General features: G+C 43.7%; 1 long non-coding RNA gene across 1 annotated transcript; it reads right to left on the bottom strand.

Annotated features, from left to right (window-relative positions):
* Positions 1 to 1,420: 1,420 nt before the first annotated feature.
* On the bottom strand, positions 1,421 to 24,855 carry LOC129205438 (uncharacterized). Its single transcript, XR_008576732.1, has 3 exons — positions 24,730 to 24,855; positions 2,288 to 2,488; positions 1,421 to 1,501 (listed from the first exon to the last, which is right to left on the bottom strand). It is a non-coding gene; the product is annotated as an uncharacterized LOC129205438 (long non-coding RNA).
* Between the last annotated feature and the right edge of the window lie 1,059 nt (positions 24,856 to 25,914).

The following is a 25,914-nucleotide window of genomic DNA, read 5'->3' as shown; positions in this document are numbered from 1 at the left end:
CCTTTCATCCTTTTATCTCACATCGAGTGCTTTAACATCTCCGGAGCCGATGTCTCTGTCCAGGAGGGTCCCCACGCCCACAGCCAGCTGAGCCCCCCTGGGGGGCTCAATCCCATCCGGGGGGCTCAATCCCACCCTGTCTAACAGGAGCCGCAGCGTCTCGGGCGCATTACACTCGGCATGAGCCAGAATTGCTCCCTGTTCAGCTGCTGTGAGACGGGGTTGGCTTGTAAGTCAAACTTCTCACATTATTTTAACACAGGCAAAAAAAAAAAAAAAAAAAAAGAAGAGGGTAGTGTGGTCCTAAAATATTCTGGCAACGAGGCTTTAAATCTGAATGGTTCCTGGGTTCATCTTCCATTAACATCCTTGCACTGTGTTTTCCCTCCAGCTACAAGCAGGAGCCTGTAAGGCTTGGACTTTTTTTTTCTTCTCTGTTTGATTTTTTTTTTCTTTTTTTCTCTTTCTTTTCATTCCCTCCCAACAAATGTTCATTTATTCTCTTGAAACACTTCCAGGATGGCCTGCCTAGTTATTTACCTTTGATTTATATGAAATCAGAGATAGTCAGTTTGTACACTTGTCAAATTAATTTTTGGAACTTGCTGTATTAGCCTATAAGCTTTAAGGATATTTTTAATTTAGTAATCTAGATATGAATATTTAAATTCTGCAGCTATTACATCATATTGTTTTTAGCTAAATTCTTTAAAGATGCCTCATGTTTTCACATTTCTTCGTGGTTCTAACTAGATGACAAAAAGGAAAAGGACCACGTTTGGCAATCTTTGACCAATACAAAATAGCACACCTTGAAGTTTAGGATTACAGCCTCTTTGAATTAAATCCGTTTACCCATTCAGATCCAACGCATCCTTCTTTATTCTGCTGCACTTACTGTGTATTCATAACAAGAGAACGCAAAAGACCAATATATTTCCGAATCCTGACAGCCGCTGTGTTCGTAAACTGACCAAGTGCTAATTTAGCCCATTAAAGCAATTCTCAGCAGACCTTTCTATTGCTATTAAACAATCAAACAGATGCCTTTGATGGACAGTTGATAGACATCTAGGGCTGGACTGACTCAGACACTGTCGAATATCTATTGTGGCAAATTATTCTACAGGATAAAAGCAAAAGATACGGCTGCCAATTTTTTTTATTTTTTGTCCAAATTTCCTGCCCTTTCAGTAGTCCTGCAGAAGCAGAACAGGTCCTCAGACAGGTCCTGCCTCCCACCAAACCTCTGCACGAAAAGGACAAACCTTGTCCTAGGAGACCACCACCCCCCTGGCTAAAGCACAGAGAGCTAAACAGACCAGTTACGTATCACAGAGCAAACCCCCAGGAGAACCGGAAAGGGACCCACGGTGTCCAGCACTCGTGCCTCGGTGGTGGGCTTAATCCTGGTCGCCCCCTCCTTGCTCCGCATGGATGTCCCTCGACCTGCCCCAGCAACATTCTTGTTTCTGATATATTGAATTTCTCCCATTCTCCTCTGTGAAAACAGACACATAATTCATTTATTTATTCAGCAATGTCTGCTGCTTCTGTTACAAAATTACCCTTTCCATTTTGCAGAATCCCCGTTGCCTCATTCACTTCTTATTCTTTATCCACTTGAAGTCTCTCTTATTTATTTTTACCGCTTGTCCAATTTTCATTTCACCTTCTATCTTTGCTACTCTTCTGCCTCCTTTAACATTTTCCAGTTTATTCTGTAATCTTTTCAGATCCCCTTTGAGTTTGATCTTTCATAATTCACGTGTCCTTTGCTGCCCCTCTTCCCACTTGAAAGTCCCTGTTAGCTGCATCTGCCTTATTTTACTTTTACAGCAAAGTCCTGCTCTCATCCCAGTACAATGGCGAAACTCCTATTCATTTCAGTGGAAATGGGGCTCTTGGAGTATTTATGGCTTTGCACAATACACAGAAGCCCTGAGTGGGGGGAGACAACATAATTAAGCAATACGGCATGACAGACCGTGTCGCGCTGCCAATTAATGGGTGCGCGGTGTGTGTAATAAACGTGAGCCTTCGGCACACCTGAGGTGCACATTAATCAACCCTATTGTACAACCTGAAAACTCATTATGAAACGGGTATTTAAAACATTAAAATGCCCTTTTTTTTAGTGATAGAAATCATTAATCAGAGTGGAGATCTACTCTTGTAACCATGACTCCATCAGGCTGCAGTGACTTTCCATCACTGTTCCTCTTTATGTTGCAGAAATAAAGACAGGATCCAGTATTTAGTTTAAATGGCCAATCTGCCTACTTACCTCTATTCCTTTGTCACCATGGGGGGGGGTAACACGTCACTGTGGGGATCAGGTAACACGTGCACCTATGGGGCACACCCCTGTGCCATCATCCTCTTCACTGATGAGTATCACAAGTGAGGGAAGACATTCAAAGGATCCTCCACAGCCAGTGTGCTCTAAGTTTGGGGAAGCACCACGCAGCGACAGTCCCCACACCACCTGCGTGGAAATATAACAGGACGTTGCTCTTATGGCAGTGCAGTCAAGGGAGAGCTTCCATCAGAAGACAGTAACCTTCCCGTTGAGGCCCATTTGCTCTCATATTTTGCTTCCCCTGACAACCTCAGTCATAGCTCCTCCACTTCTGGTGGCCACAAGGAACACATAAAGTACAAGCTGCTTGCCCACCTCTCCTGAGAAGGGGCCTGCCTGAACCCAGGGTGGGCTGATGCATCCAATTAGCATCCCCCTGAGAGCCACAGGAGCTCCTGCCTTGGACCACCATTCAAAGCAAACGTGGTCATGTCGTACCTGTAAGGTGCTCTGGTCACAGTGGGGCGCATTCACGAAGGTGTGACCACATTGCAACTCAGGCACTGCCCGCATTGGTTTTTTTGCACAGGAGAAAATTGATAGCTACTTTCAGAGTTAATCACCATGGGTCTTAAATCCATTAGGCTGGGAATCACAACCCTGTTGAAACAGCATCGGGCGTGTTTTGCACTAAGGATGACGCAGGGTACCTCACCCTGTTTGCAAACCCCAGCGCTGCACGCCCCTGCTGACACCCCGCTCTTTCCCCACCTAGCTCTAGGCTCGCACGTAGCCTCTACTGCTTTTCTGAACAGATTCCTACAGATTCACAATTTAACATCATTTTCCTGTAACCCTAGCCTCCCAGACACCTTTTGATGGCCAGACCTCCTACCGCCCGCGTGCTCTCCTGCGGCGATCTGCGGAGGGGGTGAGGAGGAGGGAATCCAATACCGGGTAGGGGTGAGACTGCGGGCGTAGCACCTGCCACAACAGCCCCTCGCAATACTTCATGACAAACCCTCTCCCACCTTTCTTCCATCTCCCACGAGACAGGCTGCACTGGAATGGTAAGAGAGGCCGAAACCTGCACCCCCTCACTGCGGGCTGCGCTGCACTTGCTGACGTCCCAGATAATTCTGCCTGAAATGATCAGAGCTCCTCCTGTGAATCAGCCTTTGAGTACTGAACAACAGAAATGAGAAACAAGCGATAACGGTAACATCGGAAACAAGTCGAGAAGCAGATCTCACTCAACACAGACTGAAGTTTTCTGTTGTCCGGTGCTTTTCCCCAACGCAGAGCGCAATGCGAAAGACCCAGTCCTCCAAATTCCCCGCTTCACTAAATAGCTTCTTTCTCTCCATTCGCATTAAGAAGGGCAGTTCAATGCTATGTTTGTTTTCCAATTTAGGGCCCACGCCAACATGTTGCTAAAGCGTTGGCATTTTCATTTTGTGCAACTTAATGGAGGGTGACTCAAACCTTAAGCTGTTTGATTTTGGAAAGCAAATCAAATATACAGTGCAGCAGAGGGTGAGGCATGCTGCAGCTCTATACCAGATACATATTTAAAAGCAAATTTCTATGTTTCCTTCCCAGAACAACCTGATCCCTGTTCAGTTGTGTTGTATCTGCCCATGGCCTTTCTGAAGAGACCTACCACAAACCCCAGACATCCAGTAGCTTCGCATGCCTTCTATTTCTTTCTTTTTTTTTTTTTTTCCTTAATCACTGCCACTTTCTTCAAGCTCCCTCAAAGCCAAACCAGCCTGCGTGTCTACACACTTTTCTACGACTGCCACGTAAGCACAGTCAGAACGGCCGCAGAGCGCAGCGAGGGGTCCAAGGCTCTGACGCCTCCGGACGTGTTCCTCCTGGATGCTGCGAAAGGAGCACAAAACCCCACTTGGGCCCTCAGACCTTTTGCATAGGCAGCAGGTTGCCTGCAAGTTAGGCACTGCCGTATCCCGCTCCATCAGTCCCTTTGCCGTCACACCGTAGGGTGCAGGCGCGTGGGTAACTTGCAGGTGGTGGTGAGTTTTTGTTTCGGTATTAATTGGCTCTGCAAATCTGTAGCGCATTTAACTATGCCGGATCCCAGAAAAGATTTTTGGGTTTATCTTTTCTGCCCTATGTGCAGACTGTAATGTTCTGGGGAAGCAGTGGAACACCAGAGACAGGCACCAGACATTTTGTAGCTAATTCAAAGCTCTCCTTTTTCATCAGGAGGAGGGATACTCTAGAAGAAGAGTATGTGCCGCAATCAGAAGTGGGAATCTAAACATTTGCTTGTTAGAGCCGAATTTAGCAACATAGAAGAAAATAAAATAGTGTATTTCATACAAAATACAACCTGAGATAGCCGGTTTCTAGAACTCAGCAGAACTTCGTAATTTCCAAATCACGTAACCAGCTGGTAGCTCTGTGGCAGTGCAAGAGGGACAAAATTTGCTGCAGTGCGTGTGGGCAGCGTGAGATCGAAACCTTTGGAGGCTGTGCTCTGGGCACGGAGGGAGCTGCACACCGGGGGCACAGCCATGGCCGCTGGTGCAAACCAGAGCTAACCCTAGTGAAACCGCTGCGACAGACGCCTGATGAATGTAAATCATCGGAAGTCCGTAATTTAAATGGCAGCACAGGTGCAAATAAAGGCTGAGGCAGGCGACTTCAGCTAGAATTAGATCTGGGGGGATTAAAGGAGAAGCCCCACTGAAGAAGACAATTTTGGAGTGTCTCTTTGTTGAGCCTTTACCCGTCTAATCTGAAATACTCAAACCTTTTTTCAAAGTATTCAATTTTGGTTTGATTTTTTTTAAAACATAAGTGAATCACTCTTTTGGCTGTGACTCTCTGCTCTCCAGCTAGTAACAAAATTTCAGAAGTTTTTGTAGTAAATAGCTTCCAGCAGAGAATGATTAGCATGAAGATTGATTGTGTGATTTGCCATAGTATATGGTAAATGTTTTCTGCAACTAAATAAGAAGAGCATGATCCTACTCTGTGGGAGGGCTGGTTTAACTGTTCAGAACATCCCAGGGAAAAAAAAGATGCTGTTAAGAAACTATAAAAGAAGTACTAAATGGCGTTTTCTCTTTCAAACGCAGAAGGTCAGAACGACCTAGCACTGTTGCGGTAACATTTTTAAGTTAGATGACGATAATTACAGGTACAATACATTTCCACCTTTAATACTGGGAGAAAATACCACGCTCAATATTCATCGCAGTTTCAGTACCACACAGTCACAGGTAGCCGTCGGTGCCCTTCAGCCACCCGTGGGACGAGTGTCTCCAGCTGACCCGCGGCAGCGGTGAAGACAGCTCTTTTCCTGAAGCTCTCAGCCCCGCAAAGCCACATTGTGCTTCCAGGTTCACCAGAGCTACAGGAGGTTTATTTTGTAAAAATGTAGATATCCTCAAGTGCAAAATAAACTGTTAATTACGTTTCCGACTGTACTCCTCGCGCTCGCATCCTTTCACCAAAATGATAAAAAGCCTGCCTTCTGCTTACCAAATACACAACCAGAAACCCTCATCGTATGTCTGCTCAGCCTGTTTGCTTTAACAGGGAGAAGACATTTTAGAGCAACGGCTCCCATATTGTCATGCAGAACAAATACACAAGGTTTACAGCATATGCCAAGATCTTTGCAGACACGATTCTATTTTCTGTGATGGAAAGAGCCTATTTCATAGGAAAGCAAGCAGGGCGCTTGTCCAGGACCCCAGGACACGCAAACTCTCCAGACTGTCCCTGAGAGAAGAAAAGGACCCATCCATCTCAGGTCTCCAGTTCTCACAGTGCACAAATAACATGATTTCAATCGCCACTGCCTTGAATGATCTGAGCTGCCTTTCTGCTTCACCAACACTGCAGCACTGCCGAGGAGAGCAGCGGGGCAAAGCAGAGCCCTCCGTAACCGAGCACCTTCAGAGCAGGGGAAAAAAGTTGGGACACAGAGCCCTCGAATTTCTCCTCCACCTCCCTCCTACACAAAAGGGAAGGAAAAGGGGGTCCTCGGACCTGGGAGAGGAGATGGGATGTGAGCAGATGCTGGAATTTAAGACTGTTGTTTGGCAGTAGGCAGCTTTTCATAAAATACTCCATGATTCAGTCTCATCTGGGGCTTTGCAAGCAGAGCTCCAGCCACAATGAGCTGATGATGCCATAATTTCCTTGCACGTGGTGCAGGCATTGAGGAGGGGGAGAGAAGCCTTCGAGGGTCAGAGTGCAGACAGAGAAAATATAGCACGTGTGCAGACATCCCCATGCATGAAAGGAGGTGAGAAGTAGGAGATCTCATAACACATTCTCTTTTAAAGTTGGGATGGATGATCTCAGCAGCACATCTTTTTTGGTTGGCCATGCAAACTTCAGCCCATTTTGGTGTGTTGTAAGACATGCAGCAGGAAGAAGATTTTTGGCATGCAGATGAGAAGACAGCAGTGCTTGCTGACAGACCTTTAGCACGCACACAAATCATCACACACATCTATATACCTTTAAACACACTACTACGTTGCCATCACAGGAGGCTAACTTTGCGGTAAGCTTGACACACTTTGCTGTAGTGGGATATTTGCTCAGAATGGGGTTATCTGAGCTAAATTCCCTGTCTCAAGGTCCATACACCAAAGACAAGTGCCATTTACTTACTGCATAGGCAATCATTTACCTGGAAAGGTCATGAAAAGCTCCAATTTAATTAGCAAAAGCCAAACTGGAAAGACTAGGCTCAAAAGCACTTCAATCATTACTTCAGTCCCACTGACTTTCAGTCAGATTTTCCGTATGTGTTAAAAAAAGAAAGAAGAAAAAAAAAAAATCATAATCAATGCTGCAGAGTCCCTATGGGAAATCCTGGGTATGATTTCCCTGCCTGGTTTTTCATTTCACTTACCCTTCTATAGCTGGTGGTACCTATGCACTAACATTATTCTCCCTTCTGCTTTAATTTGGGCTCAGAGCCTTCTTAAACTGATTTTATGCTTACTTAAGAAACTGTGTTACTTCCAGCAAGAGATGGCTTTTACTGAGAGCATTTCCCCAATGACTTTTTAATCTCCCTACCCTTGACCTTTCAGTTCAAAATATTAAACAAATCACAAGCTATTACTTGTATTTATTAGACCATTAAAAGCCAAACCCACCTTGTCCCAAAAGTTATGTAGGAAAAGGGGAGCCCAAAGCGAGGAGGACTAGATAATTACAGTACAAAAGACCGAACATAAGTGAATTATTCTTGTGACATTTTCCATTCTTGTTACCATCTTCATAATGAAAATGAGGTGTCAGAAGCTTCATTCCTCATACCCAAACTTTATGTGATTTCAGTTACGTGCTACATTACTTGGAGGTTTTTCAATATTTGGAAGTTGGGCCAGCTAGCTATTCCCCTAAATTTCTCATTACAGACTCAACAACCCGTGGGAGAGGAATAGAAAGCCCAGCTAATTGATGCATGTTTCTTACGCAGACCTGATGCGATACATGGCTGCTAAGGAATGCATTTGAAGACCCAGGTCTGAGTCCTCAGCCTTAATAAACACATAGACAGAGGAAATCTCATGCCGCAGCTCTTCTGTGCACCGTCCCCATTAAAAGGTAGTGCACAGAAAGAAGCAATGGGTTGGGGGTCCGGAAAGAGTTTTTAGTGAAACAGAAATTCTCAGTAAAAAAAAAAAAATTATATACACACACACACACACACACACACACACACACTTCCAGGAGCAAGAGGTTTAACAACAGCACCACAACTGCAAGATTTGGAAGTGCTGATGGTATTTTAAATGAAAAAGCTATTAGGAGAACCTGAAAGTTTAAGGCAATAGATATCACAGTAGTTTCCTTGTGTTTCAGACAAAAAAAACCCCCAAAAACCTAACCCAAAAAACACCCCACACCAAAACCCAAAACCTACCACATTAATTAATTTACCTTGCCATCCCCTCTTTTTAAGTTCAAGTAGGCTGTGGAGAATTTGAAAGGGCCTATCAGTATACTATCAGAAATAGCTCCACGTTCAACACTGCCAAATAGCAGCATTTATTCACTCGCTCGTGTTCCACCCCGTTCCTATGCGAGGAGCTGTAGCAAATTAACTTGAAAGGCTAAATTCTGAGCTGGTGTCCAAAAGGGCAAAAAGCACGTATCGGTGAGGAAGCGGAAGAAGATGTTCCGGTGCAAGCCAAGTATATTTAAGTGTTTGACTTACGAGTATGGAGTCAAAAGAAGGTGACAATAAAAAGTATATTTGAGTCAGGCCTTTACTAGTTATTTTTCTTTGTGCTGGAAGAACCATGAACTTTCTCAGAGCTCCTGCAACAGCCCGAGGTGACGAAGAGCAGATGCGCAGGCAGCGGCTGGGTGTTTCACCCTGCCCCGGCAGAGGACGGGCAGCTAGCATCCCGGTACAGCTTATGGACAGCAGGAAAGTGAAAACGCTTCTTTTGGCATGGTTCTCAGCTCAAAGAAAGTTTTATGAGGTTTGCTGTTGTTGCTCGTGTTATTGCTGCCGGTACCTGGGCAAGGACATTAAAAGACTTCATGAAAGTACTTGCACGCTCACAGGCAGGGACCTTCCGAGCGACGCTTTCACCCGACCCTTGGCAGTGTGCAAGTCGTTCTGTTCTTAGGACACCTATAGGCATTTTGAGGCTACCAAGTTTTACAGCCAACCCCGTTACAAAGTGAGGGCGACAAACATTTTGCTTCTAAAACAGCAAACTCGCTATTACTTGCGCACCACCCCGTTAAGCACACGTTACAGCACTGTCTTGGTCTCTGTTAACAATCATAAAGAGATATCAGACATTTCCCAAGAATCAGGTTACAAAAATGTAGCTGAGACACATGCAAGGACATAAAAATTCCAATGAGATAAAAGCATCCCTGTTTACATAGCAATTCTGCTTCATTAGACTCAATGTTGTTTCATTATATTCAATGCCATTTAGTTTTGATGTTCGTTTCAAGGCTGCTTATTTATACTGGGGCAGAGCAGGAGCAGCACAGTAAAAACTCTGTGTTGAATTCAACGTTGAAATGGGTTTTCATATGCAGTAAAATGTATATATCGTGTTCTAGTTAAGAAAGTGTCGCTGTTTGCTTACATATGTTACTATACCCTAAAATCAAATTGGAATTCAGATATCAGCCACTAAATCCTGCAAGCAGAGAGACTCTTGATTGAGACTGCTCAGAGATTATTCAGAAGAGGGAGATTTTTTTTTACCCTATTTATGCAGACTTTCTGCTAGGTGAGATTCACTCCTATTTGGAGCTTTAAAGAAGGTTTTTTTTTTTTTCTCTCATGGATGAATTGCACTTATTAGTATTAATGCATACATCCATCCGAGGTCTTTTGCTGGTGGCAAGAATCCAGGGGACACGGGCTGGTACCTTTGAGGCAGAACAGACTACTTGTTCCACTGTAAAATTGCCTACTTTCTTGAAATGCTTTTTATCAAATTTCTTATATGCGGCAGCTCAAACCCACTAAGGGCTTAGTTTTTCTTTTTATTGTATGCTATTTTGCACATCTTGCTATAGGGTTTCCCTGAAAGTGCATAAACTTATTTTAATTGTTCCCAGTGCTGACACCCATTTAATTAAACGGTAGTACTATAGCAAGATTTATTATACAGAAACAGAGACTTTTTTTAAAGCAGTAATGGAACATATAATAGATGTGTCACATTTTAAAAGCCTAATTAAATCTATTGTTTCTCTATGTCCTCAGCATGATTCTCTCAAGTGTAAGATATAATTTTAAATGGCTGAGACGTTTATTTCAATGATCATACGAGTCGGATCCACATTTAGGATGGTTGCTCTTGGCGAAGTTAAAGGACTATCGGTCGAGAGCGTGTGTGGCATGGGGCGCCAAATGTGACTCAGATGAGTGAACCCAAGAGGATGCGTTTTGCTCTTTGCGGTTCTCATCTGGTGTCCTTGGATGGGAAAGGGAGCGGAGTCAGGCTCAGGGAAGCAGGTGGAAATCCAGTGCCTTCCCCTCCCAAGAGATACAGCTTTTTGGGGGTTGGGGGGGTGTGTGTGTCCCCAAACTGAGCCTGACCCCTGCAGAGACAAACAGCAGGGAGCCTTCCCACCCCACCGAAGATCCTTTACAAGACCGCAAAACATCGCTCGGGTGGCGCAGGGACCGAGCTCTACCTGCCTCCGGGTGGGGAGCAGGGGTGGCTCTTAAATCGGGGAGGAGGACAGCAAGGGGTGCAACAACGCCAGCGTTAGCAGGGGAGGAATAGCAGGCACACCACCGCTTTCCTGCGGGGATGCCTCCTAGGACAGGCTGTTCTGCGCCGCCCCTTCCTCCGGGATGTGCCTCGTAAATAAGAGTCATTTATCTGGAGCTGGCTGGGATAGCAGCTCTGCGTGAGCTTCCCTCCCAGCCCGGGGGGTTTTGGTGCTTTGGGGTTTGTTTTTTTTAACCACCTCACGTGCAGCTTTCAGATGCTAAGAGGAGAAAAAAATTACAGTGATTATTAGGACAGAGCCGGGTAGGATTTTCCAAAATGCCTAGCATTAAGCCAATTCTGCTCCCAAAATGGAAGCTCCCAGCACTTGCAGGGGTAATTAGGCTACAGCCTGCCATTCTTAGAGAAATTCCCCCCTTGTCCGTAATCTCAAAATAGAAGAGATGGGAAACATTTCAGAGACAAGCCGAACTCCAGCCAAGAAGAAGGATTTCTCCCCGTGAGGCCAAACTCCTCTGCCCCAGCAGCATTTCAGCAAGGGAGCAGACCGCAGGGCTTCGCTCAGGGTTGTTACCGCCGTGAGCAGAATCATCGCGCTTCATCCCTTCCGCACAGTTAATATAATCACAGCTGGTTTTAAGGGCAATCAAATACTGCAAGTCCCTAAAAATGAGAATAATAAGAGGCACCGAGGGAGGCAAATTCCCTTAGAGATCATTGGAGATTATCTTAAAGAAAAAAATTCAGTACAAGCTAGATATCAAATGTAATAACTCATGCAAAATACCCTTTTATGGAGAATCAGAAGCATAGTGGTTATTTAGTCTTTGGCATCTATAACCTTTTATAGTGAAGAATACATTGTAATTATTTAGTCTTAAATAAGTAATCATTTTTTTCCTGCTTTAATATTCTGAAAATAATTATATTACTTAAGGTTCATTAACTGTTTCCAGCAGAATAACCAGCTTTATTTGATTAGGTAGATGAAGCTTTTTAGTTACTTTCTTTCTTTCCATCACTGATTAAACATTAGTTTCAGAAGATTAGCAGCTATTTTCTCCTAGTCAAGATGCTCTCTAGTTTATAATCTTTTCAGAAAAAAAAAAAAAGGTAAATCAAATGCTATGATTACTTAGAAAAGACATCAGTGAGAAATAGGGTTTGCTGAACACTTTCATCCACTATTCTGCCCTTAGCAGCAGCAATGGTAAAATGCTCAAAAGCAAAGTGAATACCACTTGTAAGGGACCAAGTTCTCTCGCTACTGCCTTTGTTACTGAGCAAGAACTGTGCTCTGGATATCCTCAGAGGGACACTGGCATGAAATAAGTATAAACCTGATGTAATACATCAACCGTGTATTCCACTCGCCTAGCTTTGCTGCCAAAGCACATCGCTTTACAGGTTGAAATACGAACTGTTACTCTCCCAATCCAATTCCAGCACGTGGAAATGAACATCACGTTATGGGCATCAAATATTCAGGATTTATTCTTTTTCAGACAATTCCTGCAGCGGTGAATTCTACATGTTTTCTGTACAGCAAGTGGTAAGTAAACCTCACCCCTGCATGCTTCAGCTGCCCAAAAAGGACAAAGTAGGTAAGTCCTGTAGACGTGAGACCATTTTTGCAAAGCACAGCTCCATGTGTGCTACCCTGGAAGAAAAGGGTGGTGAATGGGAAGACAAGGGTGGTGAATGGGAAGGAAAGGGTGAAAGCAAAGCAGAAAGCAGCTTGGAAACAGATGCTCTCCATGTCTTTACCAAAACCTCCATCCAGGAGGAAAAAAGCCCTGCCACCCTTCATCCTACCAAGCGGAGGGGGAGGCGGGGTATGGGCTGCAGTCCTTGCGCGGGAGCTGGGGGCACTGTGAAGCCAGCACAGGCAAGCACCCTGCTCACCCAGCAGGCAAGGAGTATTTTTATCGAGAATTTACAGTCCTATCTGAACAGTCACTGCAGTCATTCGCCACCTTCCCTTGCTGAAAACCATCTAACCTCCACAGCACCAAAGATCTGGACTACCAAAAATGAATGGCTGTGGGATGATAGCATAACTTTTACTGCATTAAGAAAAATCAACAACTTTGTAGGTACAAGATCCAACTGCATCAGCTCTCAACTACTCTTCTCTTTCTTAAATTTTAGCAAACAAAACCTCCACATCCAGAAAGCATACAGGCACTCGCATGAAATTTTACAGTCTCCCCTTCAATAGGGGAAGAAATAGCACCTGAGCTTGCTCTGCCACTTAATTTGTGCGCCCTTTGCAAATCAGATTTGTCTGCAGCAGTAAAACCAGAACTTTCTCATCTGTCCCTGAAGCACATTCCCCTGGAAGCAAGCACAGCCAAGCAAATGCGCGTGCCTACTGCAAACTTCACAATGATGCACTGTTTTGATGTGCCATGGGATTCAGGTAGTGGATATTAGCAGGGGGTTCATGATTGGTATATGGATCCTTAGCAAAGGCATAAATCTATCTATTTCATTATGAATAATAAACATCCAAAGTGAAAATCCAATTGATTTTGACTGAAAATTACAAACTTTCATAGATTGCAACTTTTAAGTGTTATTTATTGTTACCTATTCTGTGCTCAAGGTCTTTTTTTGCACATATCATACAACACATATCAACTGTCAGTCATGTCAAAGATCTCTCTACCTTTGGCAATATAAAATGACTTTACTGCGAACTACAGCCACACTTCTTAGGAGGTCTTTTATGTCTTGGGTATAAGGAGTCAAGTTTTAAGGCAGACCTCTGCCTGTCCCCATTCTGACGATAATACACCTGACTCGCAAGAAAGCTACAGATGCGCCAAATAGCCAAAAGCAAACCAAGGAGTAAAATTATAGCTACTAACATTTCTGCTTTCCCATTGTTACAGTGCTATTTTTTTTTTTGCTTGTTTTCTGAGCGCAGGTATGCTACCAGCTGACGTAAAGACCACCCCGATCTGTTCTGGTGCACAGATGGATGAAGGCAAGCACTGCTCATAGCATCCAAGTAAAACAACTCGCTCCTAACACAGACTCAGTTACACCCCTTCATATAAATGAGGAAAACATATGCGATAGGAATATCTAGTCTGAATTCCTACACGGCCCGTGCAACGGATGTGTACGTAACGACCCCTGCAGCAGAGGGAACTGTGCTCTATAGGCGACTGCCGGGCAGGTTTTGGAAGGAGCCTTCTGGTTATTTACACAAAGTCAATACCCAACCAGCCGACAGTGGGAATTCAGGCACCATTTAACACAGCTGTCAGTATAGTTGTTTACACGATCTCTTCGAGCATTATATACATTTTCACAGTAGGTAAAATCTGTCCAGAATTCAACAAAACATGCCCAGCTATTGTCTGGCTATTGCAAGAAGGATGAAAGAGACACCGAACCACTTTTCTTTCTTTTTAAGCAAGTGATGGGGTCACGAAGCAAGAAAATATTTCATTTCCTCCCTGTGTAAGTGGTTACTAAGTTAGAGACAAGCCTTTACAAAGGAAGGACTTGATGTGGGCTTATATAAAGGATGAGGGAAAACTGATAGCAGGTGGCACTTCAGTTTCTATATTCCCAGAGCAAAATCAAAGCTGGAAGGCAACTGTTAAATTCTGCCTGTGAAGCAAAGTTTCTCCTTTAAACATAATACATCTAGGCAGGCTATTGCAATTCCCTGCAAGAACAAAGCTATTGGGGTGGCTTCAGTGCTTAATAGGCAAAATAGTAAAACCACAAATTCTTCAGGATTAAAGACAAAGAGGTTGTTTGGGGTTTTTTTAACCTTATTATGTAAAGCATGTTGTTCCATTTTGCTGTCCCTCAAAATCTGGCTTGCAACAAAACCGGAGGATGAAGCCAACAGCTCTGAGTCAGATATGGCACTGATTTTAGACACCAACTTCTTTGACTCCGGTGAGTTACTCCTGGCTACCACAATAAACTTTCACCAAGAGCAAGTTCACTGCTGCAGTTTAGCCAGTCTGTAAGAAGAGCTCCTCATTAAGCAAAGGGACTCCTAATTAAGGTGTACAACTAAGATCTTGAGCCAGCACTAACTGGCAAAGCTTTACTGACTGTAACTCTCTCCAGACTTCCAAAAATTTCTTTCTAAAGCTTGCGGGTTTGACAGCCGTTTCACAGATGCTCCTTCCCTCCAGCTCCAAGCCTCTCTGCTGGCTCTGCCCTACTTTTCTCTACTTTGTTGGCATATCAGAGCTCTGAAAACTATCACTTGCTCTAAATTTCCTAGTCCATGCTCATTGCCAGGGACTTTCGTTGTTGTTGTTGTTCCTTTTCAATTTAGCGTTGTCATCTTGATGGACTAAATGGCAAGTCTTTCAATAGCTGATGCGGTTTTCAATTTGCCGTTTACAAAATAAGCCCCTAGTCCTCATGGTCACAGAGAGGAGTTGGGAGGGCAGGGAGAAAGCCAACCCTAAAAGCTAAAGAATAGAAGACAAATTTAAAAAATCCTGACATTTATTCCTTTTCACAGTGGGGTGATTCGCAGGAACGCTTCGCATGATTTTTTAACTGTTTGGGACTATCAGAACACATGCTTCTCAATCTGCAAATCTGTGTTGGGTTTTGGTAACAAAAAACATCATTAGAGTCAGTCCCCATTACTGGCCACCCAAACGTAACCACACCAGCTTCCTAAACTGGCCCCCTGGGGACACGCAGTCTGGGAAGCTTTTTAAAATAGCTGGTCACCAAGCTCAGTTTTCACCTATTCTTTTAAAGAATCAATTACATTTTTTTCTCCAAGACATTTGTGTGGCACCCCGCAACAGGATTTCATTGCATCTTGATAATTTAGGATTTTCCTTCTCTGCTGTCTGTAGTTACGGACTTTTTTTTTTTTTTTAATCTGCTCCATCTGTGAAGTGCAATGAATTTCTGTTAGACTTTATAGTGACTGTCCTCCCAGTTTAAATCTTCCCAGAGAACCTGTTTACCTGTGCTTACTATCCAGGCTGTGGTGTTGTAAATCATTTAAATGGACTGACAATTTGGTTGTAAAACATCAAGAGATGCTGACCAAGGATACTATTACATTACAAGCAGGAAACTCTCATGTTATAAACATTGTTCTCTTGCATTACACACAGCATAACATTAGATCTTTTAGGCAGTAACGGAGGCAACAGATGGGGCTCTTTGCAATAACATTATCAGTATATAGAGTTATCCTGAATATGACAATATCTTGAACCTGGCAGTGGGCTTGATTCTGCCCTGAATTAAACAGATTTCATTATGGTTCCTCTTGATTTTTACTGAAAAAGTAAAACTTGAATATCCCTTGGGAGCTAAATACATGTGTCTGCATGTGGATTGTATATCATGATTGCATTTGGTTGATATTATGAATATGATGCCCTTCCACAGAGCAGGGTTACCCCATGCAGTACCCCTCCAGGGCTTACAGGTGCCTGCCTGGCACCCCTTTCCCCCCAGCCTTCCCCATAGCCCTTGGCAAAGCCCCTGGACATAAAGAAGCTGGTGGGACTTGTGACATGATGTATGAAAGCCACGTTATTTTATTACGGCAACATCTAGAATATCCAAGCAGAGGCCAGGGCAGCATTGTGGTAGCTACTTTAAAAAAAAAAACAAAAAAAACCACCATAACAAAAATCCTGAAATGGACGGCAGGAAGGAAAAGGTATTACCATCATTTGACAAAGAGGTAGAATTCAGATGGCAGATTCAAAGATGACCACGCTGGCGTGTCTGGCAGAGCCATGCGACATGCCCGCACGGTCTGGGTCATCTGCCCTCACACCAGGACACGGCTCCTTCTTGTTCAGCTACAAATCACTCTTCACTTACATAAAAACCCGCAGCAAATAGAAACATCCGTTCCTGAAACATCCCACGAATGCATTCACATTATCTGGGAAGATATCACTGTCACCTCTGAAGAATGATATACGGAGCCAGAAGTGTATCTATATGATACGGAAGGGACCAGAGCACCTGGTAAGTTACAGAGATGACAGAGTAATGCATAACATTACTGTTGAGTCTAGGAAACCCACATTTATGCTTTTTACTTACTGGCAGCCATGGAACCCAGTGAATTATGGGGAAATAGGGATGCTATCCTATAGGGAAGGGCTCCCGAGATATCAGAAGGAGTGGCAGTGCACAGCAGTATTGTGCAAGAATGGTTGCTCAGAGATTAGTTAAATTTAGGCTTTTTCTTGTGGCTATCAAGAGACTTCACCAGCCATAACAGAGATAGGATTATAACCCACAGGCATTGCAAAACTTCGTGTTAAGGAGTCAAAGGAGAGAATTAGGTCAAAATGATCCGAACTAAAATCTAGTGATATGAAGGGAGGGAAAAAACCACCAAAACCAAACACACAAAAAACTCAACATCCACACCACACGTGTCTCAGACAACGGAAAGGCAAAAGTTATGGAGGGATGAGACCCAGCCACTAAAGCTTAAGGAGACACAGTGAGGACATGTAGTATATCAGAAGTAGTGTGTCCGGCAGGACTAGGGAAGCGATTGTCCCCCTGTACTCGGCTCTGGTGAGGCTGCACCTTGAATACTGTGATTGGTTTTGGGCCCTTCACTACCAGGAAGACATTGAGGTGCTGGGGAGTGTCCAGAGAAGGGCAATGAAGCTGGTGAAGGGTCCAGAACACGAGTCTTATGAGGAGCGGCTGAGGGAACTGGGGTTGTTTAGCCTAGAGAAAAGGAGGCTGAGGGGAGACTTTATTGTTCCCTACAACTACCTGCCAGGAGGTTAGAGCCAGGTGGGTGTTGGTCTCTTCTCCCAAGTGACAAGTGATAGGACAAGAGGAAACGGCCTCAAGTTGTGCCAGGGGAGGCTTAGATTGGATATTAGGAAAAATTTCTTCACCAAAAGGGTTGTAAATCATTGGAACAGGCTGCCCAGGGAAGTGGTTGAGTCACCATCCCTGGAGGTATTTAAAATAAATGTAGATGTTGCTGCTGAGGGACATGGTTTAGTGGTGGTGTGAGGTTTACAGTTAGACTTGATGATCTTAAAGGTCTTTTCCAACCAAAATGATTCTATGAAGCAAGAGTGCAAATGACTACCGTGTCCACATCACCACATGCTTGTTGTTACCCTTCTGCTGCAGGTTTCCACCCCACCTTCTGAAGCAAAAAAGAGCATATGACCATTGGGTTTTCTTTGGCCACATAGATGAAGCTTACTAGAGTTCACCGTGAACTGGATAAGGAAAGTTCACATGATCTTTTACACTGTCTGACCAGCGCGAGTGGTAGACTTCAGCACATTGCCCACAACGGTCAGCTAGCCAAAGCTAGCATCTTTATCAGACCCAGAAGAGGACATCTGCCTTCCCTCAACATCGTCTTTCATGTTTATAAGCTCTGTGGACACTCCATCCTAAGAAACAGCCTGTGAAAACTCACACAGAAAAGCAACTCCTACTTACAAGGCTTCAGACAACACAGTCCCAGGCCTCCTCTTAATGGATAAAAAGTTGATTTGATTTATGCTTCTTTTCCTAATTCATAGACAAAACATAAGAGCGTGCCAATGTGGAGTCAACTGATGATTCTCTGGGTCAAATTCTGCTCACAGCTATATGAAAACAAATTTGTACGTTCATTTGATTGGTATTTACATTAGTGTAACCGAGTGAATAAATTGTCTCGTCAACTTTGATCTGACTCTCACACTATGAAAATTCAAAGCACAAAACCACCCCTGTTTAAATAGGCAATTTTAAGCAATGAAGAGCACTATGAAGTAAGAACCTTAGATTTTACCCTTTTTACATGCCATGAAACCTGTTTATTTCAAGATAAAAAAAAAAATCAGATTTACAGGTTGAAGTTAAGCTCAGACACTCAAGGGGGTACATGTGGCCCAGGGAGTCCGGGTAGCTGTGCCCCACCGCCCCCAGCACCATCCAACGGGATGCGCTGGCTGAGCTCTGAACGCCGTCACAGAGCTGCAGCAACTCCAAACTTCAGAGAAACCCCACAAAAAACTATTCTAAACTGGTATAAACCCTAGAAAATGGTATAATGCGGATGATCCCTTAGCTGTCCTCAGTTACTCTAGAGACTGATTGAGCCTCCAGACAAGAAGATAAGAGCAGGTACTTTATTAGATACCTCTCTATCCTATCAAACCCTAACTACTTGTCTTTGCTTTCTAGGCCCCTTGTTTCCTGCACCAAGTTATTTATCTACTCCCTCTCTTAGGTTACTGACCAGCAATCTCTGCATGTTTCAGGTGAGTGATACCAGCTCTTAGCAGCACAACCACTTCATTTTTAAGCACACACTTTCATGCTTTCTCCAATAGAGCCCCTGTCTTAAATGGGGAGTTCCCTATACATCTCCGAAAGCCACTACACGGTCCTCCTTAAAACACCATCCCAAAACCTTGCTACAAGGCTTGTAGAACTAAAGTTCTACAACGAAAAGTCGCAGCTGTGGTCAAGCTGCTGGTGAACCAAGGTCTCTGCTGTCCGTGCACACAGGCGCTGACCCACAAACGATCTCCCCTTCCCTGCCCGATGATGCCTCCACGCATCAGTTCCCATCCACACCGTCATGAGCTCACCGAGATCTGTTTGTACGGCACTCGGGTACCTCGGTTTGGTGGCCCACACTGACTGTTCCCAGGCACAAGCGTAACACAGATCACAAAGAAATCATTAGCAAACCAAAGGGAAGTTAAAAAGCAGCAGCTTTTCACCTTCTTTGAGCAGACAAGAGGGAACTTGTGCTTTCGCCATGCTGCTTAACTTCTACTTGTGCAATTAACACTCCTTGATTTCACTTTATCATCATGGGGCATTCTCCTGTTTGAAATTGTTTATTAAGCTGAACCAGTTTTTTCACTATGTATTTACATTTAATCATCTAGCAAGCCTGATTATCTTGAGTACTAATAATAATCAACACATTACTAACATCACTTTAGTTTTAAGCCATATGACTAAACATTGCAAATTAATTCTAAGTTAATCAGTTTCATTAGCTATGCAAATATTTCTTTGGCTTAAAGCATTAAATCAGATTTAATTTGCTAAGACAATATGCATCGGGAGTTTATGCAATCCATTCTTGCTTCCCATTAATTAAGGTATGTTACACTGTGGGTCTCTATGCAAAAAAAAAAAAAGTCTAAAAAGACAAAACTGTTAAACTTTTGCCTTCATTTGCAACTTTTGTATTATGACAAGATCTGAAGGTAAAAGAAAAAAATCAAGTAAGTCGAGACATAAGAAATCACAACTTCCTCCTTAGCAAAATTCAGAATGGATTTAGTTGTATCTAAATTTAGATACATCATAAATGTTGTCTTGAGTTTTTCTTACCGCAAGAGTAGTAACACTACAGCATAGCATATAAGCGTGATCTCACTTGTGCCTTAACTCCAAAGTATTTCAGTTGAAAGTGTGATGGAGACTCACTTAGAACTGAGGATGCTAAGGTGCAGAATTATTCCTTATAGTTATGCATTTTGCTACTACAGATTATGCAGATGTACGGACAGAAGGTAGTTTGCAGGAATTTACTACTGCAGACAAATATTGGGGGTTGGCTGCTCTTTCAAGCTTATTTGGGTACACGTTTCCTTTGCATCAGTGGATGTTTTGCCTGTGCAAAAACACAAATACCAATTTCATTGAGTAGGGATTTAAGAACCTGGCCCACCAGACAGGAAATTATTAGAGATTATCTAAACACCAGGTTCTCAATCCGAAAAGCAAACTGGGAAGTTGAGTATGTGAGAACCGGATGAATCAAGTCTGAAGACTTGAATGATCTGCAGCAGATACAGCTGTTGACATGTTCCTTGTCACATCATATCTGGACCAACAGTTGGACAGCTGAGCACCTAAAGCAGCCAGCTCTCCCAGAAATCGCTATTTACTCCCGTAAAAGAAGGAAGGACCAGTGATTAAATAATCATAACTTGAACTCCCTGTGCACCTTTGATGACTGACTCAGCTTCTAGATCCCTCAGCTCTTCATTTTCAGTAAGACCGTGCTACTAAGACGCATGCTTCAAGGAATGAAAAGTACTAAATGTAGAAGCGCTATGTAAAGTTTGCTATTGGGATAAATCCAGCACCACTGATGCCTAAACAGGTGGAAAAACAATAGCATTGTGGAAACAGTTGAACCACGTTTGGAAGATCTCTGTTTTCAGGAACGCGTTGCTGTTCTAGCTCTGGACATGGGATACTTACTGTCAGTCCTGTGACTGCTGATTTGTATGGCAACAAGATCACAAATATAATTCAGAGACAGTGAATAGTGGAAGTTGTTAGAAGTTAGTTATTTGTATTTTATGTAATGTCTCCACATTTATGCCCTATGCATTTCTCACTCTCTGAAAAGCTAAACATACCTAAGGACCAGCCCCAAGCCACAGAGTTTATCCCTTATTGTACAGCTTTAGTGCTGATGAGCTGAGAAAGGGCAGAGGAAATCAGGTATTGAATTCAGACCCAGTTTTCATTTGGATGCACTATAACTGTCATGGGACTTCAAAAATTTCTTCCATTTCAGATAAACCTGTATCTTGGGCTACCAACTGCTGTTGATTTCAGTGAGAACGAACTCTGCTTGGCATTTTTGCAGGTGCCTCTCAGCACTCACCACAGTCAGACCAGGAATGGACATACGAGGAGTTACATCCTCCAGTCAGCTCACAAATTTGACCGTACTGCCATCTGTAATGACCTGTCATCTACACTAACGATGCTCTCACATGAAATGGTCCTTAGGGAAATGGATCAGGTTAGGTTCACGTTACCTGAATTTGAGAGATGACAGAGGGGTCTTCCCTTTGCACTTTTGGTATGTGAAACAGGTGAAAAAATACCACATTTGGGTCCCTGTGTTGAGGTACAGCTCTCCCATGGCAGCCCAGGGCATTAGGCAGAGTGGATGAGAGAGACTCAGGTCTATCTTCCTCTCCCAAACCAGCTTGTGTTTCTCTTCTGAAACACAATTTCTGAATCAAGACTGAGCCTTTCCAAACCAGTGTAAACTTCCTGCTGTTCTTTTCCACTCCTGCAAGCCGTTTCTCACAAGCCATCTGCCTTGACTTTGCCTTGTCTTTGGCATGAGGACAATCTGGTTAGATGTGGGTTGGCACCAAGCTTGTTGATTAAACCAGTAGTCTCTGAAAAAGTGACTGCTCAAAAGGAAGTTTCCTTGATCACCCATAGTTCAAACAGGTTTCTTTTGCACATCTGAATTGCATCAGTAGTTATGTAGAAGTAAAATCACATCTAGAGTGTGATCTGTGTGACTGCATCTTGGGACAAGTTCCACCCTGCCACAGCAACATGAACTTGGAGTAACTGAACTTAGAGAAATGGACTGGGTTATAAAAGTTGGATTTGACTGCTTCATCTGGGGAGATGGAAGACGGGAGATACCCCATCTCATGTAGCAGCTTCAGCAAGTATTTACTTCTTTAGCAGACCTTTGCAAGACAGGAGCTATTACTCCATGGATCCACAGACACACAAGTAGCTATACTTACACCATTCATCCCTTTAAACCCAGTGGGATTAATACATACAACTAGCTTCAGTCCTATGAGTGCGCTCAACTTGTTTTTCATGAGATTGCTCACATCCATGCAATTTCAATAACTGAAAGACATCCCAGACATCAGGGATGATTAAAAAAGGCAATCACTTCTTGTTGTTACAGTACCCCCCTCTTAGCAAATACTCATAAAATTTAAATAGTTTAAAATTGAAATCACTCCTCTCCTTTAGTTTTTATTCATCACAAATTAAAATATTCGCACTTATTTTCATTCTGAGCCCCTTAATCACTTTAGCAGAATAGAAATCTGAACAAAGGGCTCATGGATACATAAGGAGTACCAAATGTTTTCTCCTTCTTTTAGGATTTGGTCAGTCTATAAATTAATTAATTATTAAATAAAGATCAAAGCACAGAAGCTTTTTTTAAGAGACTATTCACTTTCTTTTTTTCCTTCAGTTTCTCGGTTACTCATCTAAACAACATGCAACTCAAAAATAATGAGGAAAGGTGTGGAAAGGGACTATTTTGACCTCGATATTTTTCACAGAAAAGAGATGTATTGAATGAATTTCATCTGCGGGGCTGTGGCAATTATGGACGAACTCATAAGCAGTGCACCCTGTTCCTGTTTATTTTAACCCAAAGCATAGGCTTAAAGCAACCAGCATCCCACACTGATATCACCTGGCCCTGTATTCAGCAGCCACACCAAGAATCGCCCTCGTGACAGCAAAGATCCTGTGGCCAGCCTGCCCTTTGGAGGGGGCACAACGCACCTGAGAAAGCAAGGAGAAAAAGGAAAGAAGGAGAAGCTCTGTGAAATGTCTTTCTGATATGTGTCTCACCCGTATTCTTCATTCTTTATCTGGAGAACGCTCTCCTATCTGGCAGCCACGTGTACAGTCCAACGCTTGTTCTGAGCCAAAAGGAACAAATTGGAGACAGGAGACTTGAGCTAAAGAGCACTTGCTGTGTGATCTGGGCATGCAGCAACTGCTGGCTGGCTAAGCCGGAGCTCTTTCCAGTTCCCCTTCACACCCACACGCACTTCATCTGTGCAAGGGTGAGCCAGCAAAAGGCACAGCAGGACTGCATCAGACCTACAGCTGGTGCTGCCTTTGGTTTCTTGGGCTCACACGTGAAGGTAGAGGAAGGTACGGGAAGGTACGTGAGCATGGGCAGAGGAAATTAGCACTGAAAGGAGAAAAAAAGGAGGCTGTGAAATAGTGAGAGAAAACACACCTATTGATGCCAGGGAGACGGGGTAGCAGTGCCCGCTTGCAGTTGGGCAGGCAATGAGCATACTGGGAGAGCCCCACTGGTCTCAGAGACCTGTTCTTCTGGGCATCTTGGGCTGGCAGGACCAGGAGAGGAGCAACGGGACTGGACCGAGCTGAAGTGTGCCACAGCAAGTTTGCTGGCACAAGTGCAAGGATTGCTTTGACAGCAGGGGAATAGTAACTTCTTACACTCAGAGGAGGCCAAGGGATAGGATCTAGGGCACATCAGATAAGGAGGACCTGGGTGGGGTTGTATATGGGAGAAGAGAGATCAAGAAGGGCAGTGGGACATCCCAAATTAATATATAAAAGTAGACAGTGAGGTCCTATCCAAGCAAATAATCAGAAATGCTGCACCAAGATGTCATCTGTGGCCCTTCCCCACTTCATTGGGCTTTGGTGATGTGAGCCATTACCCAAGGACTCGCTTTTAGCCTCTTTTGGCTGGTAGTCAAAGACTGATGAGCCTGAAAAAAACCTTGATTTCATCCACAGTAGGCTAAACTTCGTGGAAGAACAAGTAAGAGCATAGCCTGATGAAAAATTTAGTCAAGTGCCCTGTGATGGTGTGGTACCTCCTGTGCCCAGGGGTGGGGTGGTGACTCCCACGGCCCGAGCACCCTCTAGTGGCACCCACCACCCTTCCAGCCCGGCACTCACCACCACCCCCTCCAAACACCAACATCAAACACCGTGCCCTAGCTTTTCTGACAGGTATCTAGCAAACCCAAATATTTTGGGAGTCGTACCAATGCCACTAAAGAGCTAATTAAGGAGCTGTAAACATACTGCTCTACGGCTATAAGCTTGTACCAGGGAAGTCTTGCCATTGCCTTCCACGGGGTTGAGAATCAAACCCCTTTGGACGTGCACGCAGCACCTACCAGGCACAACATCTCCCTGTTAATTAGGGGAAGCAATTATGTGAGGGCCGTTCACAGAACGTAGCCCTGGAGCAAGTGACCAAGGTCTCATTTGGTGCTAAGCAGGAGGAAGGAAAGAAGGTCCATACTAGAAGTCCTGACTTCCAAGTGAACATACACTGAGAAACTAAAGGAAACAGTGAAGTCAGATGGAGAAGATAAAGCAGGAGTGTAAGTGAAAGCTTTTTTTCACCCTTAAATCAACAAATACCTGGAATTCCCATTTCAGACACACAAAAAAACTTGCAGAGAAGCATTCCAGACATAACTGGGTGAATACATGTCTTAGAAGGATGTTAGCAGCAGTAAATACAGGGAATGGCAATAACACCACATCAGCAAGGACTCCTCAGATAATCTGAGTAAGAAATTACACAGAAAAATAAGAGCAGCCAAAATTTATAGCAACCTAAACCACAGAAGAAAAATTACTTCTTACCTTCCTTTCTGCAAGGAGCAGCTTCCAGTTGCTCAAGCCCCAGATAGGAGCTGCACCACTCATCTGGAAGGTGGGAAGCACAAATCCACATCCCCTTAAAGCTCAACGGGGCCAAACCCAGGCTCCCTTCCCCTTACAGGCAGCAGCACTTCTTCCCCCCTGTGGAAGCTCTTCAAAAAACAAGAACAAGTTTGTGAGGGTTTCTTCTTTCCAAATGATAGATGTAGGGATTTGCAACTCTGGATCCTGAATGGATGCGGCTGTTTGCCTCCAGCAGCCCTGCGCTAGCGTGAGCTGGGCTTCATATTCGTGCCTCTGCCCAGAGCTCCCTGGCTTGCTCTGGATCACCATGCTCTTTATTATATGCACAATTTGGGATCACATTTTCAGAGGTGTCTAATTCATTCCATGAACTTCACAAGAAGCTTACAGACCAAACTTTGGAGATGGATGCTGCTGCAATGGTCAGATAGGTACAAGCTAGGCAGAGAATTTGGTGTCAGCTCCAGCTCTTCAACCTCAGGTGATACTACTGGCTTTTCAAAAACACATTGCAGCTGAACCCAGGTAAGACATGGAAGAATTAGGGTCAGTCACCTCCTGGGCCTGTCCCCAAGCATTACACTAACTCTTTATCCACACCAATAAAGCACTACTGGGTGGGGGGGGAAGAGTATGAGGCTAATCACAAATAAACTGACAGTGCCTGTCATTTAGAACTTTATTCTGATCTCACTTCATGTTGGTGTAAATCAAAATGTCTTTCATTTTTCTTGTATTTCTGCCAGTAATCATTAAAAGCTTTTATAAAATAATCTTTCTTTAAGGCTACTAGACACAGTATACTCAGGGAGATAGTTTGGCTGTCAAGATGGTTGAAAACATTCATCTTTCTGGATTTTGGCCTCACAATGCAAAACACATGCATCTCCTCCAAAAACATAACGTCTGCTCTAGTTCATTACCTAAACAGCTGACAAACTCCATTAATTTGATGTTGAGTTGAGGGGGAAAAAAGCTGTATACTTTGTAAGTCGTATAAGGACAAACAGAAAACATTCCTACACGCTTTATCAGTATTACAGCAATTTCTGACTGATGGCCAGTTACACAACGTCCTGCACCCTTGGAGAGAATCACCCTTGGAAATGCTGACCTTGAAATAATGTAACCCTCCTGGATGTC

This window comes from Grus americana, chromosome 3, assembly GCF_028858705.1.
Source record: "Grus americana isolate bGruAme1 chromosome 3, bGruAme1.mat, whole genome shotgun sequence".
NCBI classification, from domain to species: Eukaryota; Metazoa; Chordata; class Aves; order Gruiformes; family Gruidae; genus Grus; species Grus americana.
Note: the sequence above shows the minus strand (reverse complement) of the source record. Positions and strands in the feature narration are given on the sequence as shown.